This window comes from Lissotriton vulgaris, chromosome 11 (assembly GCF_964263255.1).
Source record: "Lissotriton vulgaris chromosome 11, aLisVul1.2, whole genome shotgun sequence".
In the NCBI taxonomy this organism is placed as follows: domain Eukaryota; kingdom Metazoa; phylum Chordata; class Amphibia; order Caudata; family Salamandridae; genus Lissotriton; species Lissotriton vulgaris.
The window spans coordinates 155,024,399-155,043,361 of record NC_141699.1 but is presented as its reverse complement, the minus strand read 5'-3'; the positions used below and the strand labels follow the sequence as shown (position 1 = coordinate 155,043,361).

The window sequence follows — 18,963 nt, the reverse complement described above, 5'->3', positions numbered from 1 at the left end:
CAGCTCCGCGAGGGGAGGAGGTAATCCTCCCCAGTTTCGCGCACACTGTATCGAGAGTGGAAGCGCTGCATTTTGCAGAAGAGTGGGCTCTGGCGCTTGCGCCGGCTGTGTACCGAAATCAGTGTGGCTGGGATAAATTGTCCCCTAGCCATGAGATTCCTTTACGGTCACAGCCGCAGCCACAACCCCAGTATCCCATACGGCGTGAAGCTAAAGCTTCGGTCGCGGCTATCCTTGAACAATTGGAATATCAAGGTGTAATTGAAACGTGTGTGTCACCAATGAATAATCCCCTTTTTACTGTTAACAAGCCGGACGGCTCATATCGTCTGGTTTTGGATTACCGGCATTTGAACTCGCATTGCCGTAACTGTGCAGTACAGAATACTCACGGCTCTGCCCTAGTGAATAGTCTTGAGCGTAAACGGTTCAAAACCACGCTTGACATTTCCAATGGTTTTTATGCACATAGATTAGATGGTCTAAGTTCCCAATGGACCAGTTTTACGTGCGGCGGCGTACAAAAAATGTTTAAACGACTCCCAATGGGATATAAAAATAGTCCTGGAGTGTTTTCCGCCCGAATAGTCTCTCTTTTAGAGAGTTTCGATCCAGTTGCATGTTCGTATGTGGATGACATTTATCTCACAGACGACGAACTTTGGGTGCATCTGTGTCGAGTAAACAGCATAATTTGTAACTTTGCAGACATGGGTTACAAGTTTAACTTTGCAAAATCACACATTGCGGAGTAATCAGTGTTGTTTCTAGGTTATGAACTTAACCATGAAGGAAAGGGATTGGCTCCTCAGTTCCTGGAGAAGTGCGCGCAGTTGCGCTCTCCGACAACGCTGAAAAAATTACAGTCTTTACTGGGTTTTTTAAATTTCGGGAGGACATACATTCCGGAATATGCCCAGCGTATCAAGCCTTTATATGCCTTGGTACAACCATCTTTTTCCAAATCATGCTGGCTGCCTGAGCATTCAGCCATTCTGCAGTCCTTGCAGGCTGATATGCTCGCTTCTGACTACTTACAGACTCGTGATAACCAGACCAACCTGGTGATAAGAATTATCCCTGGGACGGTGGGTTTCACGTACCTGACTTTTAATGAAGGGGATACTGTACCTATTGCTTACAAGTCACACTTATACACTTCGGCTGAACTGCGTTTTTCCACTGTGGAGAAAGTTTTAACGGCTGTGCAGATGGCAATTCTTAAGGAACGTGCCCTGTCGCAGGGAAAGCGCATGTTGGTTGTCACCCCGTGTCCAGCCTTGGAGGCGGTCACGAAAGCCAGTGTACCGAATTCTAAAGCTTTGCACCCTCGGTGGATTCAGTGGGCTACATCCTTGACATCTCAGGATGTCACGTTTATTTTTGACGCCGCTTTACGGTCGCAGGAGTATTTACAGTATGAATTTGTTCATCCTGCTCCTTTAGCAATGCGGCCGTTGGAGGATTTCCATTGTATCATTTACACGGATGGTTCGGCGCAGGTTGCGCATGGCTCTAAACACGCCTACGTTTCCGCTTGCGCCATTGTAGTCGGTGCCATGGTGAACGATGAGTTCAAGTCCAGTGTTGTGCACACGCAAACGCTAGGGGACTGCACCGCACAATTAGCAGAGCTTCGTGCTCTTATGCTCGCATTGGAGTACGCTGATCCTTGTGTGACGACTTTAATCGTAAGTGATTCTTACTACTGTGTCCAGTCTTACAATGAGAACTTGTTCTTTTGGATTCAGAATGATTTTCGTGATTCCAAGGGTAGCACAATAAAACATAAAATGATCTGGGTCCGAGTGGCGGAACTTAAAGAGAAACTGCCGCTCGTGTTTGTGATTCATACTCTCGGCCACCAGCGCGTGGGGGTCCACGCTGTTGGCAACTCGCTTGCTGATGAAGCAGCGAAGTCAGCGGTATCAAAATACTTAGTTGCAGCAGTCACGAGGTCCAAAAGCAAAATAGATGATGACATCTTGGCGGCTGTTGCTGCCACGGAGAAGGGAGGTAAATATCCTGCGGGGTTCCCTTCGAAGTACACATACCACTTAAGTCCCGATAAGGTTCCTTATGTGAAAATTCCTGAAGTTGGAGAGCGTCTAGTTCCCAACTCGGATCGCAGAGCTTCTCTGATTACAGCGGCTCATGAAGGTGTGGCGTCTGCGCATGCGGGCGTCTCAGCCACTGTATCTCAGCTACAACAGAGGTTCTGGTGGCGGGGACTGTACAAACAGACGCGCGATTATGTCCTTATGTGTGACATTTGTCAGCAGATCAAGCCTTCTACTGCTGCGCGTTCGCCTCAGACACAGTTGTACATCTCTAATAAACCACTTGGTTGTGTTTATTTGGATCACTGCGGTCCTTTTTCTTCTGATACTGCGTATAAATACATCTTAGTAGCAGTTGACTCATGCACACGCTTTGTATGGGTATGGCCGCATCGAAGCGCTGATTCGCGAACTGTCATTAAGGATTTGCGTGTCTTTGTGGGAATCTTTGCTTGTGGTACTTTCCATTCGGACCAGGGTCCGGCTTTCGCCTCTAAGGCGTACAAGGATGCTATGGTTTTGTTGGGAGTACAGGTGAAGTTTTCAAGTCCCTACAGGCCTGAGGGCAATTCTGTAGTAGAAAGAATGAACCGCGACTTAAAGCAATCTTTGACAGCCCGTGTTATAGGCACTGGTAGAAACTGGCTGACCCACCTCTATGGCGTGCAGCGTGCGCTTAATAATCTCCCTAGAAGGTCTCTGGGTGGGCGGACCCCATACGAAATGCTCTTTGGTATCAAGATGTACGTACCTGACCTTGATGGTGCAGACTGCCAGGCCCAGGCCGCGGCCTTTGACGTAGATGAACATTGCAATGTTTTACAGGATCTACAAAAGACCAGAGACAGTCTTGCAAAGGAACACTTGCCCTCCACGTCGGATGATGCGTTGCAGATCCCGGTAGTTGGCTGGCTACCCCAAGTTGGAGAACTGGTTCGAGAGAAGATCGATAACAAGAAAGAGTTTGGTCCCTCATATCGTGCACCTGTTCGGGTTCTTGGAGTGAAGGGCACAAGAACAGTCATTTTACCACCACTTCCAAGTCGTAAAGAAAACAGATTTATTTCTATTGACAATGTCAAGACACACAGGGTGGCCGATTCTTCATAGCATGACACCGGCTGTATCCTGTCCTTCCATGGTGAGGCACTCTGTGCTGGCTATTACATCTGGTGCAGATCAGGAGGTGTCCCTCGAGATGCCTGCCATAACCAGTCCTTTATTAAATACTATTCCTGTTACTAACATTGATGAGGTGACCTATGCAGATCCTGCTGATTTATCTATGTCCGATTTACAAGCTCGTTTGGCTAACCAATCCAGATTCTCTTTTGACTCTGATTCGGAACTTTCGAAGAAACCATCGACTATTACAAAATATGCCACGTTGTTTAAAAAACATTTTTTAATTCCACCTTGGACATACATTTGGCTGATACTATTTTTATTTTATCTTTTTATGTCAATTGGTTTTGTGTTTTATTTTTTCCGGCTGATCGATGGCCATTATGTGAAAGAAAGAACAGGAATTCGGTACCTTAATGGAACATTGGCCCCTCTTTCCTCCTCACATTCAGTACACAGACTAAAGAGAGACTTACATTCAGTAGAGATTACTGCTTGGCCAGTCCTTGATGGGATTGTGTGGGATGCGGTTAGGTTTCAGATACATGGCCCCACAGAAGTTATTAATGTTCCTAATGTGCTTAGAGTAAACATGGGAGATGTGATTAAGCAAAATATTCGTTCTGATGATTGGGATCTTCAGGCCGTAGAAGCATTGTTCTCTGATTTGAAATATTATGCGGCCTTTGATGCTGAGGATTTGTACTTAGATTCTGTCAATTATGGTGATTTGTTTTGTTATCAACATTATGGAAATCATTTCTTACACAAGACAAGTTCCAGGAGGGTTCCTGTGAATTACACTCAGTGGGAACATTGCCCTACTCCCTTACAGGGGAGCTCAAGTACATTTCTGGGAAAATACTCTTATTTTACAGATTTTAATCAATCAAATCCTGAGTCGTTTTATTTTAAAGTGAACCAGAAATTCATGCCCAAAGTTAGACTTACTGATACAAAATTGCTGTATTCAAAGTCCTTTTTAGAAAGGTTATCTGTTGATGGCTATGAGTTATGGAAGGATGCTATTGACCTTAAATCGGTTTGGGGTACCAAAGATTGGCAGGTACAAGGCACTGAGGCTTTGCATCGTGCATGTCTCATCCCGAATCACATATTGTTTTTAAATTCTACTATTTCCCAAACAACATGTTTTGGATTGGCTACATCTAAAAAATTAAATACCCCTACTGTCCCTGACTTGGAAGAATATTCAGGTTGGAGTAATTTCACTACAATATCCATCAGTGGGATACAAGCACTTTTGCAGGATTCCTCCTTTAATATTTCCCGTTTTGATCCGGAGGGGTGGCTTTTGTGGCAAAGAAGCTCTGATGCTTGCCAACGTAGGTTTTTGGGTTTGTCTGAAGGTTTTACGCACATCAGGCCAGATCCCAGGTTTGAAACAGATCACACTGTTACTACTTATTAGTACTTATCAGTAGGCAAATTGTGTCAGAACTGGTTACAACATTCCACTTTGGCTGCAGTTAAACTGCATCTGTCCCAGTTGAATGAGAATATAGAGCTAAATGATTTTATAAAAGGCCCGACTAGGGGTAGATCTAAGCGCTTTCTTTATGCTGTATACAATGAAATTTGGAAATTTTCACAGGTTGAGGCAGCTAAACGCCTGAGAGCGATTGATCAAGCAAATTTGGAAAAAGTGCTAGCAGTAGTAGATAACAGTATTAACATGCTTTCTTCCAGGATTTACACATTGGATAATATTGTTTCTTCTGTTGTTGATATTGTACATGATGAAGTGTCCACGTTATACCATGGTCAAAATCAATTGCGTTCTGTAATGCAGTTTGCCTGGACTCTACAGACAATTAAGGCAGGTCGAGTTCCCTGGACCTCATTGAACGTTTCATCCCTTTTCGCCCCTTTTAATCTTACTGAAAAACAGCGCATGCTTTCAATGCGTGATGCATCATTTTCTATGTTACATATTGAGAAGCTAGAATCCTTGCCTTTCTCTGTTGCTGAAACCACTACTGCCACGTGGCTGATTCATGGTGTAATTACATTACCATTTCCTTTATATAAATTTACTAACTGTATGCAGTATATTGCTATAGGACGATATGAACCACTAGGCAATGCATTCTTACACGAGGCATGGTCATTACCATACACATACAGAGGTCTGAAGGATGGAAAAGAAGTGAATCTTAATGGTGAGGAATGCACACAGTCACCTGACCATTCATTAATATGCAGACACATTCAGTTACACGGTTCTTGTAATCAGGACCGCCCAAATTTAGCATGTGTTTTAAAAGGCACGCCAGTTCCAGCAGTGGTTCCCACATTCACATTATTAGCTAATGGTAGTTATTTACTTTTAAACAACGAATTATGTTGTGGTTTATTAATTGGTGTGGCTTATGTGGTAACTGTATCAGAGCGTGTGGTGTGCTGCAAGAATGTTCTATACCCACCCACGCATGGGTCTTCAGATGTCTCCATCTGGCCACGGATTCCAACCTTGGAAGCAAAATTCAATGGTTTAAGCAGAATAAGGGCCCTTTTGTCTCAAAAACAAGTGACCCTGAGTTCGGCCCGGGAAACTTATGTCCTTCACATAGCTAACAACCGCACAGAGGTGCAGGCGCTTTTAAATACTGATTTGCCGTTTCATTTCTGTGAGCTGGTGCACCAGATTTTTAACGCTTCTTCAACGACTGGGCTTGCACATTTTTTTAAATTAGTAAGCAGTGGCCTCGTGACTACGTTTGAAAAAGTTTTTGGTATCATTCCCACGTTTTTCCACACTATTTTTTCGAGTTTGTTTGGTGGACTACCTGTGTTGCTGGCTGTAGCCGCAGGCATTCTGTTGGTGTTTTTCTTCATAAAACATGGATGCCCGTCCTGCGCAAGACGCCGTTCAACGCCTCCTGACACTGTGCCGTAATCGGATGCTCAATTACTATGGAACATTGCCGCTTGCAGCATTAAGCACGGCCTATAGATTGTCATTTCGGTTCACCGACTTCACGTGTGTCCAACCTGTGTTTCACTGCCTGAGCTGCGAGTTCGATTGGGCCATTGATTTGTGCCTATGCTTGAGGACTGCTCCTGACGTCGATTTTGATCAGCTAATGCGTCCCGTGGTGGCTCACGAGCTGATCTGTTCTGGCGAGAGAGTTATGGCCTTGGCAGCGATAAATGGAGTTCTGGGCCAATGGGAGATCTCTGCAGCGGCGGATGCCTTTCTGACACACAGCGATCTGGTGAACCCACCGAGTTGTCCTCTGACGTTACAGGAGGATCCGATGCTGGAGGAGCACGTATGTTCTTTCCCATTGCTAAATTGGATTGCTGAACTATTTTCGGATGATGGCAGTGATTTCATGCTGGAGGCTGTGGCAACTTTCTTTGCCTATACTTTCCAATCGTGAGATGCCTGGGAGGAATGCTTTGTTGTAAAATATGACTTTCCCCTCGCTGAATTGGAGGGATGGACTATGTTCAGCTGATGGAGAGTACAATCATGTGATGTCGCTGGGGATAACGTCAATGTGGCACATGACTTTGGAAATCGGATAAGTGCCTTGTTTTTTCTCTTACAAACATTTGAATTGATGAAACCTGGTCCTACGTTTCATATTTTTGAGACCTGGCGGATGACTTTTGGTTCAAAAGTTTTGTTTTTATTTTTAGATTTGAGGCCACTGTAGGCATTCATACATATTCATTCATACATATTTTTAGCTTATTTTAGCTCAAGATTATTGAACTTTGCTTTCAATTGTTGTGTCTGATTTAGTATTGCCTTTTCCCTTATGTTTGACGGTGCTCGGACCAATGGGGGGGTGTCATATGGATACTTCATTACATATATTGCGTTAAGTTAGCATGAGTGTATTACATGTTTAAACAGCCGGTTTGCCTTCGGCTTCAGTTTTGCACACGACACATACTTGTTGTTGTAGCTTTCACCCTAGAAGCGGTGAGGTGGTTTATTTGAGAATAATATGTTATTTCTATGCTATCAGCTTCGCCTGGTACACTTGGTACAACTGTCTGCACACTGAGAGCTGCACACTCTAAGATTAACCTAACACAAGGTTGCTGGGAGGCCTGATCCTCGCACCACATTAGACATAACACAAATAATGTTGATGCCAACATTTTGGGCTCTACGCGGGTTTAAGATAGAGTTACACGGAATGAACGTAGACACTTGGTGCTGCGCATGAAGAGAGCTGGTAGCTGTTGATGTGATCTGCTCCTACTGACATTGAGAGGTATGGGGCCGCCCTGCTAAAGCCCGAATGAGACCTTCATATATATAAAATAATATGCTAGATAGGGTGCGCGAAATATAGGTGATATAGATTTCTATAGAATTTGCATTATAACATGCTAGCACCTTTTGCTTACTATGGATTAGTGACTATGCTGCTGACTCTGATTTTTATAATCTGCATTTTGGTATTATACAAGATACTGCGTTTGAGAACTTTGCATTGAATAATAAATATTTCAAACTTGCACTTGTGTTCTTTGACTCTCAGTTTTGGTTTGAAATGATTATATAACGAAAGAGTGTTCATGTGTTCCACGATTCCTGAGGTATTCTAAAGATCATGTTCTGGTTTGTCTAAGACATGGATCATTCCATAATGATCCATGAGACACTGTAGCTAGCTAGGTAAGGGGATTTCTGACACTGAGATGAGTTTTGGATCATCCTAACTCACTGAGGTTCTAGATCTCTATGCACAGTTCTGTGGGAGAACGGAAACCCTGCTACACCTATTAATAGGACGGATTCCTATTACTCACTGAGGTGACATGCTTCATCCTCTGGGTCGCCTTCTAGCGTCACGCTTGTGACGCCAAGGGCTTCAACCCTTCCACTATGAAGGGGAGCTCACGGATGTTTTGCAAGCTAATTTGTGCGACAGCGCACTCACAATAGAACCGCAAGATGTGAATAGATGTTGTTAAGGGAGTGATGGACGCAGTGCATGTGGGTGAAAAGTGATCTAAAATGAACACCAGGAGAGAAAGATTTATTGAATATCTCCTTATGCCCAGGTTAAAAACAGTGCAACAACAGTTTAAACATAGTAACCGTCAGTGTCAGCAGTGTCAGAAAGGATTGGTCTACATGTTTCAGCCTTCCGGATTAAATGAATCCATGGCTTTCTTCAGGACCAAAATACTCTATAAATTGCTACTGCGAATAATGTGCCTAACTAAATAACCAAAATAATAAATAAGGCCACGGTTGGACCAGTCTCAACCATGTAACCTGTATTAGTAGGTTTTCCAACTCCTCGTGTATATCAGGGATACTGTGAGTACCTGTGAAGACAAACACAAAGGGGAAAAGACTTGTCATGTATTTACGTCCGCCATCTAATAGAAAATAAAGCATCACAACAAGTACTAGTGATTTAGTGATTTAACAATAATCATCTAGTTGTTGAAATAACAAATGTACCTTACTCGTATACTGTGAGAGAGACACTTCACCTCTCCTGGCAACGGCTCAGGATAATGAGGCCCCGCTCTGTAGGGAATACAACGAGGTCCTATAGCATGCAAACATCTGTGAGCTCCCCTTCATAGTGGAAGGGTTGAAGCCCTTGGCGTCACTAGCGTGATGCTAGGAGAAGACCCAGATCATGAAGCATGTCACCTCGGTGAGTGATGGGAATGCTTCCTATTAATAGCTATGCCTTTTCACATCGTTGTTCTACCTTGCCATTTGTAGTTCTAGACCCGTGGATATCCTTGTTCTTTATAGTCTTTCATCCTAGCCTGGTTAGTACAATTATTTCCATTAATTGATTAATAGCAGCATTGATAAGCTTCAATGCTTATGAGCACAAAAGTGGCACGAAGCACTACGTAAACAAGCACTGGCCAAGCCAATAGCTCTGAGGCACGATGTACTACGTACACAAGCACTGGCTAAGCCAATAGCTCTGAGTCTAAACCAAGCAGCATTAGCACATTACAGCAGCGGACAGTAGTTGTAAAGTATTCCCTCATGCGGTCCATTGCATTCACTAGAGTGGAGGCATAAGGATACACTCAAACAGTCAATAGTATTAGGTGAGAGATGAATACTCCACTGTGTTGAGCCAAGATGTGATTGACAACGTTTCTAAACAATTGCTGCATGAGGCAGGTTCAAGAAAACCTACGATTGAAAGGGGCAGGCCAAAAAAACACTCTATGTATGTATACCGATAGCAACAGGTCTTTCGTACAACTTAATGCTATCAAACCCAAGACCTAAAAACGAGGTATGATTAACAGGAGGAACACAAACCATTCAGCGTCTCCAGATTAGTACAGGCAATATTTTCTGTAATAATTGCGCACGTCTTAGTTGGCTCATTAGTCCTTATCACCACCAATTATTATTAATTTCCCCGTTTAGCAAACATTTTCCCTTCACAGGATGACAAATAATGAGTGGAAAACACGAACCGCAATAATTCGCTTTGCAACTACTGCTTATGCCCTGCCATTTTTTAAAAAGAAATTAGAATCGTTCAAGTCAAATTAAGAATTTCATTTGTTGCGCCCCCGTGGCGCTGCTGCTTTGAAACTGATGGGGCTGAGCTCATACGTCAAGCGCTGAGGGGCGCTTCTCCTCCCTCAAGTCATAATAATTAAGAAAAAAAAAAGCCTGAGGAAAAATAACAAGGACAATTTAAATTTTCTCAAAGGCTGAAACGTTCCGCTGCCAAATACTGATTGATTTAACTCTGAAAAAACACGAGCCCAGACTTCATTGTTCCCTGTATGATATGATGGATATGTATGTTTCTATAAATAAATTGCTGTGGAAGCATTCACAAATAGTTCACTTTTATGTTTTTGTGGGGTCTGCTTGAGAACGCAGATCTAACTTTCTTCCCTAATGTTTTCGTGCTTGAGCCATGAAGTCCATGGATAGTAGTGCCTAAGAGACTATCGAGTATGTTCAATCGATCATTTTCTTTTAACAAAGTCACAGTTATTGATTTGTGCTAGAAAGCCATCCTCTAGAATCTCACAGAGCCCTGCTGTTCGTCGATGTGACACACATTTAGCTTGCATTAATCTGTCTGGAGCATCCTTCGCTTATCGTTCTGTTGACATGGAAACTCTTTCACATGACATTACCCGAGTGATGTTCACGAGTCATATATTATCAGAACCCCTCGTGGGAAAGGGAAAGGGCCATGCAAGGTTACTGGTCCTCAAGCTTGGGGGTTGGGGCCTTTAACCACCGGTGTCCCGGGGCCTGGGATAATATGGCACTGCAAACTAGGCCAAGTACACCCCTTTCGCACTATTCACGCCGGGTAGGGAAGGCAAGCTGTCACAGGCTTCTTAGGGAGGGGGATATTGAGGGGGATTTGGGGGTGTTTAGAGATTCAGAACTCGAACAATTATGCAAGAGAGACATTAAATGCTGTCACGCCTGTAGTGACAGAGCCACCCGGCCCGCACTATACAATGTTGCCACTGCTGCACTCACCCACATCGCGGGCGAGCCCGAAGGGATAAATAAAGGAGCGCAAGACCACTCGGGGTCTTGGCTCATACTTATAGACTAGTGTGCGAGCAACATTTATTAGCAACGACAGATATAGGCCTTGCTTACGGATATCTGAGTTAGGGCCAGTCCTGAATTCCACATTGGCGACGAGGCGGGTCCCACCCACGCTTCTACTGCACCTCACCAGGTCCATCGTCTCGCTGGAGGACGACGTGTGCAGCGCGCAGCCGCCACTGTGTGTCACCGGAGCTGTGGCAGCGCCCGCAGGCAGGAAAGACTGTCGGCGCAGGTCTCGGCGGCAGGTGCCCACCCCGCAAAGCAGAACAGCCGGAGATGCCCTGGCAGCCGCGCAGGTCAGGTGAGTAGTGCGGAGCACGGCCCGAGTCACCGCCGTGTGACGCAGTCGAAGAAGGCCTGCTCGCACCACGCACCCGCTCCCGTCCAGAGCTGCTCTGCCAAACCCACACGTGGCCACAACTGGGACACCTCTGTAAGTGATCCCCTAGAGCACTCTCAAGCTCCGGCCTAGAGCTAGCACAACACAGGCCACCCAAGCAGGCCCCAGTTAAACAAGCCCTGGCAAGTGCAACAAAGGAAGACAGTGCAAGGAACAAACAGGGGCACACAAAGGAAGGGACACAAGCACACCCCCACCAGCTGCCGCATCCCCACGGGAGCAGCACACAACGTCGCTCCGCAGCGACCAGGGTGAGTCGGATACCCGCCAATACCGTGCAGACATCCGGCAGCTAAACACAAGCACGGGCTTCACCAGGGAACATGTGCGTCGCCCCAACCCAGATGAAGCTGGTGCCCCTGCGCCAAAGCAGCAAGACCCGCAGTACCCCCGCTGCAGCCAGGCCACGCAACGGCAGCCTCCCTACCCCCATTTAGTGAACTGGGGGGCCCGGCCACGGCCACGGCGCGGTGGAAGTCCTAGATTGGTTGCTTATATCATTACTTTGTGGGGATGACAGAGACAGACGGAACGGTTAAAAGGTCACTGCTCATGTGCTATGGCAGAGGTGAATTATATGACCTGTTCGAAACCCTACCCAAAACTGGGGCTGATGACAACTATGACAAAGCAGTGGCGGCCTTGAACAGGCACTTTGACCCTCAAATCAATCTTTATTTTGAGCGGTTTAAACTCCGTCAAGCGAGGCAAGGGGAGACAGAGTCCATAGACGTTTTCTATGGTATGCTGACAAAATATCTATGTTTTAATATCGATATACCATAATATCGATTTTTTTAATATTGAAGGGACATAATATAGAAGGTAAGTAATATTGAATTTTTTAATATCAAAGGGACAGAATTTCGGAGGTAAGTAATATCGATTTTGTTAATATCGATGTAAGTAATATCGATGTTACTAATATCTATATTAGTAATATCGATGTTACTAATATCGATTTATTATATGATTTTTATGTATATTATTATCTATTTAATATGTATTCTTTTTTTAATGTAATTTAAGTACATTTTGTATTTTAGTACCGTAGCGGGTTGTGGGTTTATAGGGGAATAGGGTGGGAAGTAATTTAATTATACTAAATTCATTATTAATTTATTAGGAATTATAAGATCTTTTAAATTAATTGGTAATTCATTTTTATTAATTAGTAATTTATTTTAATTAATTGATTAATTGATAATTATGTTTGTAGCAGGTTGTGGGTTTATAGGGGACTAGGGTGGGAAGTAATTTAATTATACTAAATTAATTATACATTTTTTAGGAATTATAAATTAATTTTTCTTAATTGGTAATTAATTTTTATTAATTGGTAATTTATTTTAATTAATTGATTTATTGATAATTATGTTTGTAGCGGATTATGGGTTTATAGGGGAATAGCGTGGAAAGTAATTTAATTATACTACATTAATTATACATTTTTTAGGAATTATAAATTAATTTTTATTAATTGGTAATTTATTTTTATTAATTGGTAATTTATTTTAATTAATTGATTTATTGATAATTATGTTTGTAGCGGGTTATGGGTTTATAGGGGAATAGCGTGGGAAGTAATTTCATTATGCTACATTAATTATACATTTTTTAGGAATTATAAATACATTTTTATTAATTGGTAATTAATTTTTATTAATTGGTAATTTATTTTAATTAGTTGATTAATTGATAATTATGTTTGTAGCGGGTTATGTGTTTATAGGGGAATAGGGTGGGATGTAATTTAAATGTAATTAAGTAATAATTTATTTTCATTAATTGTTATTGCTAATTATATTATTGTTAATCAATTATTAATTGGGAATTAATTTGTAATATTTGGTGATTCATTTTAATTAATTGATTAATTGATACTTATGTTAAGTGTATTATTTTATTATTGGCGTTTGTTGTGCGTTCATAGGGGAATAGTGTGTAAAGTATTTGATATGTAATTAAGTAGTTATTAAATCTATAGTTGGGTATTGATAATTCATTTATTGGATATTAAATATTAATTTCTAATTATTGTATAATTAATTATTTATTGTTTTTTTGTGAATAGTTTAGATTAATTAAATAAATATTTTTTTTAATAATTTAAAATATTAATTCTTTTTTATAAGTATGTTATTTTTAACTTCTACGCTATCCAACACTTTCCCTACTTTTGCACTCTTTGGAGTGGGAATAGTAATTTTTACCCCTACGCTATCCAACACTTTCCCTACTGTTGCACTCTTTGGAGTGGAAATAGTAATTTTTACCCCTACGCTATCCAACACTTTCCCTACTGTTGCACTCTCTGGAGAGGGAATAGTAAAAATTACCCCTACGCTATCCAACACTTTCCCTACTGTTGCACTCTCTAGAGTGGGAATAGTAATTTTTACCCCTACGCTATCCAACACTTTCCCTACTGTTGCACTCTCTGGAGTGGGAATAGTAATTTTTACCCCTACGCTATCCAACACTTTCCCTACTGTTGCATTCTCTGGAGTGGGAATAGTAATTTTTATCCCTACGCTATCCAACACTGTCCCTACTGTTGCACTCTCTGTAGTGGGAATAGTAATTTTTACCCCTACGCTATCCAACACTTCCACTACTGTTGCACTCTCTGGAGTTGGAATAGTAATTTTTACCCCTACGCTATCCAACACTTCCCCTACTGTTGCACTCTTTAGAGTGAGAATAGTAATTTTTACCCTTACGCTATCCAACACTTTCCCTACTATTGCACTCTTTGGAGTGGCAATAGTCATTTTTACTCCTACGCTATCCAACATTTTCCTTACTGTTGTTTTTTTGGAGTTGGAATAGTATTTTATTCCCTCTGTTATTTAATATTTTTTATTGTTTTAGTTCATGCATAATATAATTAATGTAAAAAATAATAAAAGTATATTATTATTTTTTCATTTGTTTTGCATAATTATTTTAATTGTATTTATGTTATTATTTTATGTGTGTAGATGAATTTGTAATGTATATGTTTTAATATGTATAAGCTATTACAATAAATATTAAAACTAATTATCAAGTAAGTATATATACATATGTACATGTTTCATGAATTTTTATTAAATTATGTATATTACTGATTAATTTTAAATAAAATAACATAATTTTAACTATGTTTATTATATTTTTAAGTATTTTTTAATTAAGTTTACATATTTTTTTTATTAAAAAAACAATATATTTTTTTAAACAATATTTTTTGACATCGATATTCCCCCCCCCCCGATATTTTAGAGTTTACTTTGTTGTAGATAGGATATCGATATTGTTTACATCGATATTATTGCTCCGATATTTTTGTATTTCGATATTTTGTGTTTCTATATTTTGTATTAGATCCGTTTTCTACCCCCGACTAAGAAAATCGTGTGAGTTCGTGCACACTGTAGGACAAGAGGGAGGTAATCAGGGCGCATGATACTCAGGCAACCGGCTATATCGCTGGACGAGATTCTAGAGCTCGCAGGATCCCACAAGCTGTCTAACACTCGGGCTGATGAGATGGAAGCGGCCCTCAACCACAACCCAAACCTCTCAGGAATTCCTCGATCCCCGATAATAAAGGAGGAGAGAGTAGATGCCATTCAGAGGTGCCTGGCAGCACCGCGAGGGAACGGGAGATGGCTGCAAAAGGGCACATGCGGAAACTGCAGTCTGGAGCACCTGCAGCCCGGCCCGTGCTTCGCAAATGGGAAGACCTGCTCCCGTTGTGAAAAACTAAACCACTTTGCGAAAGTATGTTGAAGCAGAAGATCGCAAGCCAACACCGCAGGGTAGCACAGCACAGTATGTCAACCGCCGTCAGACAACTGACACTGGAAGACCCACTGGAGCAGGCAGACTCCACCCCACCAGGATACGGCCTAGGCAAACGACGACGATGGGTTCATAGTTTCGTTTGTGAGCCACAACGGCCCGAGACGTCGACCCCCACCTATGTGCTCTATCACAGTGGCAGGTTCCACAGTCAAGGCGCTCTTAGACACCGGTGCCTCGGTGAATGTCATGGACAGTGACCAATACGAACAGCTATCCCCGAGACCACCACTGGCACCCTCCAAGGCAAGGATATACAGGTACAGTGGAGTGGAGTGGAGTGGTGTGGCTCACTGGTTAGATGCGGCAGACCTGGAAGCAGAGAACGGCCCAGGACCAGGGTTCAATTCCCGACGCGGCAGGGTCGTGGACCAGGGTCAGCGGACTCGATAATTCTCGCCTCTGTGCCTACTCTCACACTCGGCAACTCTGGCCATTAGCTTGCCTCATCTCGCCGGGATGCCTGGTTTCACCTTGGAGATACCCAGTAGGGACCATCTCACAGGGATAGCCAGGACGGGTTCCCCAGCGGTCTACAGCGCCACAACGCCTCAGGGCAGCAGTGCGCTTTACAAGACACATACATTTACATTTACACAGGGATGGAGCCACTTCCCCTATGAGGAGTCATGGAAGTCAAAGTGGTCAGTAAAGGACATCGCATCCACACACGGTTTCACGTCACCGAAGGAAAAAGGGGTACACTCCTCAGCTGCCATACTGCTGAGGATTTGGAGCTGGTCTTTTTCGCCAACCAGATACATGAGTTACATGCCCACAACATCCTCAAGGAGTTTACCATGCTGTTCGAAGGGCTCGGGTGTCTCAAAGGAAAGCTGTTCAAACTCCATATTGACCCAACAGTCAAGCCGACGGCACTGAGGCACAGAAGGCGCTGTTACACCTACGCCCCCAAGTGGAGGAAGAACTGCGGAAGCTGGAGCAACTGGGAGTAATTGAAAAGGTGTCAAGCCCCACCCCGTGGTTGTAGCCCTTGGTTGTTGCTCCCAAGCCAAAGCAACCGGGAGCAATTCGGCTATGTGTTGATATGCGCCTTCCAAACCAGGCTGTTAAACGGGAGCAGCATCTCACACCCACTATGGACGACATAGTGGCGGACCTCAACGGAGCCAAGTGGTTTACGAAAATCAACCTCAATGCTGGCTTCCACCAGCTGGAAGTCCACCCGGAGTGCAGGAACATCACAACGTTCTCCACGCACGTGGGGCTGCGAAGGTACAAGAGGCTGAGCTTCGGGGTTATCGCCGGCCGCTGAAGTGTTCCAGAACGGCATTCGAGAAAGACTGTCAGGGATACAAGGGGTCATCAACCTGAGTGACGATATCCTGGTGTTCTCGAAGACGCTGGAGGAATACCACATGCACCTCAGAATCACCCTTCCACGACGTGCAGACAGCCAGCTAACCTTCATAGAGCCAAATTCTTATTCTATCAAGAGTTGGTGGATTTTTTCCGCTACATCTTCTCGCGAGATGGCCTCCAGGTCGACCCAAAAAAGGCTGCAGCTATACTCTCTGCCCCGAAGTCCACGTCGCCCTCTGAGGTCCGCAGTTTCCTGGGCATGGTGACTTATTGTGGCCGCTTCATCGCGAACTTGGTGTCGCTCTCAGAACCTCTCCAGAATCTCCCAAAATCTGCAAGACCATTGGAATGGACGAGAGAAGACATTGCCGTCAAAGAAGTACTCATGGAGAAAAAGGTCATGGCATACTTCTAAGCCAGCAGACGCACTGAAGTAGTGGTAGACGCCAGTCCGGTGGGGCTAGGGGCCGTCCTTCTCCAAGAAACAACAGCCAAAGAATGGGTCTCGGTGGCCTACACCACCAGAGCCCCGACGGAGACTGAAATGTGATATGCTCAGATAGAGCGAGAAGTACTGGCTATCAAGTGGGCATGTCACCACTTCCACCTTTATCTCTAAGGGCAGGAGTTTCGCGTGGTAACGGAGCACAAACCATTAATCCCTCTTTTCGTTGGCACAACACAACTGGTATCCCCACGGATCGAGTACAACTGCAAGCCTATCGCTTCAAAGCGATCCTTTGCCCCGGCATTAACAACCCGGCTGAATTTTTATTGCGGCACCCCGCCAAGATTGTCTCGATGGGACAGCCAGCAGATGAGCACCACACCGAGGAATTTGTCCGGATGATATCCCAAGAAGCATACCCGAAAGCAATCACGCTTGAAGAAATCGGAAGTACCACCGCGGCCGATGAGGATCTGTCTCAGGTTAAGAAAACACTGACTGACCGGAGCCCAAATGGCTGGCATTCGAGTGGGAGACCGCATCATAGTGAAAGACCGGTATCCCGGCTGGAAGTATCGCACGCCATATGAACCGGAGGTGTGGGAGGTCACGGATGTTCTGGCAACCATGGTGTCAGCGAGACATGGAAATCGCATGATTGCAAGAAATGTCTCCTGATTCAAGAAAGTGGACACGAGGCCAGAAGGAGAGAACGGAGGGAGGAACTGATGAAGGAGAAGGAGAAGAAGCGACATCACTACTGAGCGCCTCATGAAGCAAGGGTGATCCTGCGCCGGTGAGCCAAGAAGAAAGAACACCAACAGTCGACGAACAGACAACCACCAGTCCGAGCATTACATCATCTACCAATGACACCGAGGGGACAGGGGCTGCTCACAACTCCCAGAGCCAGAGGTATGGTCTTCGGCCGAATCTTGTCCCCAGCCAGAGACTCAGAAACTTTGTGTGCTGCATGTCCGAAGATGAATTTGTGAACACTGAGCAGCATTGTATCTAAAGGAAAGGAGGGATGTAGTGACGCAGCCACCCAGCCTGCACTATACAGTATTAACACTGCTGCACGCACCAGGAGGGCGGGCTCACCCTAAGGGATAAATAAAAGAGTGCAAGATCGCTCTGGGTCTTAGCTCGTACTTATACACTAGTGTGCGAGCGTCATGTATTAGCCACAACAGATATAGGCCTTGCTTACAGCTATCTGAGTTTTGGGTCTGGCCTGAATTCCACAACGCCCAGCAGTGGCGGCTCTTGAACAGGAGCGCTGTGGCGGTGACCTACCAGCTGTTGTAAACCCTGCCACACAGGACCCACACTCCATGTGCTGAAGGCTGCTCACTACCATGGTGTAGCAAGGGGGGAGAGCGGAGGGTGCGGTCTGCCCCGTGCGGCTCAAGTTTTTGGGGGCGCCCCGCCCCCCCTCGCTCTTACGGAAAACACATGATTTGTTCTTCAGCACGCCTCCCTCCCGCACTCTTATGGCCTCAGTGGGGTACCAAAGGCTGGGACCACCTTGGGTGGAAAACGGCCTATCCACGCCACTGGCATGAAAACACAATTTAGGGCTTAAGGTTCAACCTGGCGTGATGTCAATCCATCTACAAATTGCGGTGCATGCAAGAGTTTAAATGTCGATGTCTGGATTGCACATGGGTGACAAGCATAATTAACTGTGTCCCATAACACAGGCTCAATGCATGTTACTTATGGACGTAATCCCATGTCGACTAGAGAGTGCGCTTGGTGCGCCCCTCCAGAATGCAGAACAAAGCCCTGGGTACCACGGTCACTTACAAGGTCAAGGCCACAGTATGCATGCAGCAATATCATGTGTGCTGGAATAAAAATGTCAGCATAGCGGGCAACTTACAGCTGGACTAACTCAGCAGTGGTGCACATCTGTAATACCATGCTGGGAGCATTTCTGTCCCAACAGCTATATAAAACATTACATGATTGGGAGCTTATATTGCACAACCCAACCCCAACGATAACCCCAAAATCACTCAGCAGTGCTTTACCATTGGCGGGGCTACTAAGGCTTGGTAGCATGCAGTCCCAAGTTATAAAAATAGGTTATTTAAATTATATGGCAAAAAGTTAACTATGCAGCACATCCTCTCCCATAATGTTGTTTTTCAAATCTTAAAATGATGCTAATTAT

The 18,963-nt window shown here is 44.1% G+C and overlaps 1 protein-coding gene across 4 annotated transcripts in view; it reads right to left on the bottom strand.

Annotated features, from left to right (window-relative positions):
* The window catches only part of CAMKK2 (calcium/calmodulin dependent protein kinase kinase 2), a 360,738-nt gene that overhangs the window by 205,664 nt on the left and 136,111 nt on the right, over nt 1-18,963 (bottom strand). The gene's annotated exons all lie outside the window — the stretch shown is intronic.